The sequence below is a fragment of the Leptonychotes weddellii genome, chromosome 8 (assembly GCF_054177405.1).
Source record: "Leptonychotes weddellii isolate Sample4059 chromosome 8, ASM5417740v2, whole genome shotgun sequence".
Classification (NCBI taxonomy): Eukaryota; Metazoa; Chordata; class Mammalia; order Carnivora; family Phocidae; genus Leptonychotes; species Leptonychotes weddellii.
Window position 1 is genome coordinate 84,207,046 of NC_138376.1, and position 2,983 is coordinate 84,210,028.

General features: G+C 40.8%; 1 pseudogene; it reads right to left on the reverse strand.

Annotated features, from left to right (window-relative positions):
• Positions 1 to 1,088: 1,088 nt before the first annotated feature.
• LOC102731777 (small ubiquitin-related modifier 2 pseudogene) overlaps positions 1,089 to 2,983 on the reverse strand; it is a 3,163-nt pseudogene continuing 1,268 nt past the window's right edge.

The following is a 2,983-nucleotide window of genomic DNA, read 5'->3' on the forward strand; positions in this document are numbered from 1 at the left end:
CCCCCTGCTTGTGTTCCCTCTCTCACTGTGTCTGTCAAATAAATAAATAAAATCTTTTTTAAAAAGTAGGTATATGAGGGATGCCTGGGTGATTCAGATGGTTAAGCGTCTGCCTTTGGCTCAGGTCATGATCCCAAGGTCCTGGGATGGGGCCCCATATCGGGCCCCTGGCTCAGCGCGGAGCCTGCTTCTCCCTGTCTCTCTCATGCTCTCTCTCTTTCTCTCTCTGTATCTGTGTGTTTCAAATGAATAAATAAAATTCTTAAAAAAAGAGAGTAGGTATATGAAGCACCATGATATATACATATACATATTTTTAGAGACAGAGGGGAGGGCGGGGGAGGGGCAGAGGGAGAGAGAATCTTTTCTTTTTTCATTTTAAACAAGAAGTTTATTGGGGCGCCTGGGTGGCTTAGTCGTTAGGCGTCTGCCTTCGGCTCAGGTCATGATCCCAGGGTCCGGGGATCGGGCCCCACACTGGGCTCTCTGCTCGGCGGAAAGCCTGCTTCTCCCTCTCCCACTCCCCCTGCTTGTGTTCCCTCTCTCACTGTCTCTCTCTCTCTGTCAAATAAATAAATAAAATCTTTAAAAAAATAAAATAAACAAGAAGTTTATTTAAACAACAAGACGCTTGACTTGAAGGGAAAACTATCTAGGATTCATTTCTTTTAGAGTAATTTATCCCTACTTAAAGACAGATTGCCCTACATGTAACAGCTATGTACCAAAAAGTTATAAAATTGTCCTTGGTTTTACAATGATAAATGAAAAACATTAAAATTCTCCAATCAAACGAGGTATGCAAGGATTTTTATGTTGTTCTTTTTTTGTTAAACAGTGAGAGCAAAATAACTTACTGGAATATAAAGATAAGAGCTGACTGAGCATGCCACTAATGGAGAGAGGGGGTATTTTCACAGAAGCAGTATTTTGCCCCATCCCATCTCCATTTGATGTCGATCAAAACATACCATTGGCCATTTAGTTTTAAAAAATGCAATATGCTTGTGCACATACAGTTACTCTATGTGCAATAAAGGAATGGGGAAGGGGAAAATGAAAAAATAGAACTATACTGTAGTAGGATGTGGTGGAACCAAATTGTGGCTTTCTAATTGAGAATGTCTTCTTGGTCTGGAGGAACAGAGTTCTGGAGTAAAGTAGCAGGTTCCCTTTTTAGTAGACATTTCCTGTCTGCTGCTGGAACATATCAGTTGTATCTTCATCCTCCATTTCCAACTGTGCAGGTGTGTCTGTTTCATTGATTGGCTGCCCATCAAATCGGAATCTGATCTGCCTCACTGACAAACCCTGTGGTTCACAATAGGCTTTCATTAGTTTACTAAGTGGTGTATGCCTCTTAGTCCTAAACTGCACCACAGAACCATCCTGCCCCGCCACCTTCAAATTAATATGATCGTTGTTCTCAGTCTTGACACCTTCCTTGGGTTTTTCGTTGGCCACGGTGAGCTCCGGAGTCTCCTCAGCTGCTGCTTCACAAAAGAGGTACCAGGTCCGCACCCAATGAGCACACAAGCACCAGGAAGGGAGAGAGAGAATCTTAAGCAGGCTTCACGCCCAGTGTGAGCCCGACATGGGGCTCGAGGACCCTGAGATCATGACCTGAGTCAAAATCAAGAGTCAGACGCTTAACTGACTGAGCCACCCAGCCACCCGAGGATATTCTTTATTAATACTAAAAGCAGATATCAGAGAATATGGCTTACATTTGTGGGCACGCGGGCTTCCTAATACTGAACTCCAAAAGTAGGCAGATTTGCCTATCTGGTCAACAGGTAATGCTGGAAAACCAGAGGCTTCACTTGAAGAGACTGGCCCCTTCTCCCATATGACAATACTTGGATGCTCATGGAGGCTGCCAGCTATCAGGAGAATGGAAGAAGTGAGTGGGATACAGAAACCCAGTTTCTTCCCTCCAATTCAGCAAATCATTTGCCTTCACTGGGAGGCATAGGGGAGAGTGAAAGAGATTGTTAGCCTAGTGAAATCCTTTTCACAGAAAAGGAAACATTGCCCATTTCACAAGAGACATAGACTGTTTCATTTACTTTAAATTCATTATGTTAAGGGTGCCTGGGTGGCTCAGTCGGTTAAGCGACTGCCTTCGGCTCAGGTCATGATCCCGGAGTCCTGGGATGGAGCCCCACATCGGGCTCCCTGCTCAGCAGGGAGCCTGCTTCTCCCTCTGACCCTCTCCCCTTCTCATGCTGTTTTTCTCTCTCTCTCTCTCAAATAAATAAATAAAATCTTTTAAAAAAAGCATAGTTTGTTGATTTAAAAAAAAATCTTTAACATGTTTTTGTTTTTAGGACAAAGTATGTATAAAATATGGACTGAAATTAAACTTCATTATGGCGTCACAAGTAAATAAAAACAAACAAACTTGCTTTTAAGTCCTGATAACATGAATTCATGAATTTTTCCCTAAAAAAGTAGTGTAGTTTATTTTTATAATTTTAGGTGTTTTGTTTCTAAATGCTATAAAAGGTTTTAAGTTGAGATTTTTAAGCACTTTCCTATAATTAATGTGTTGTGTATATGAGTGGATTTTATTCCCAATAAATGAGAAAAGCCAAACTACAGTTAATAAACTGTAGTTCTCTAGTTCCACATTTTTAAGTGTTAGAGGCATTTTGATGTATCATATGAAATTTTCATCAGATGAATACAACTGAAGCTTATGGGAAGTTGTAGAGCATAGCAATTAATGAGAAGAGTTCTGGAGACAGAGTGTCCAGATTTGGTTCTGTAGTTCAATGTCTGTATGACTTTGGCCAACTTACTGCACCTTTTTTTTTTTTTAAGTTAACTCTATGCTCAATGTGGTCCATATATACAATGGAATATTACTCAGCCATCAGAAAAGATGAATACCCAACTTTTACATCAACATGGATGGGACTGGAGGAGATTATGCTAAGTGAAATAAGTCAAGCAGAGAAAGTCAATTATCATATGGTTT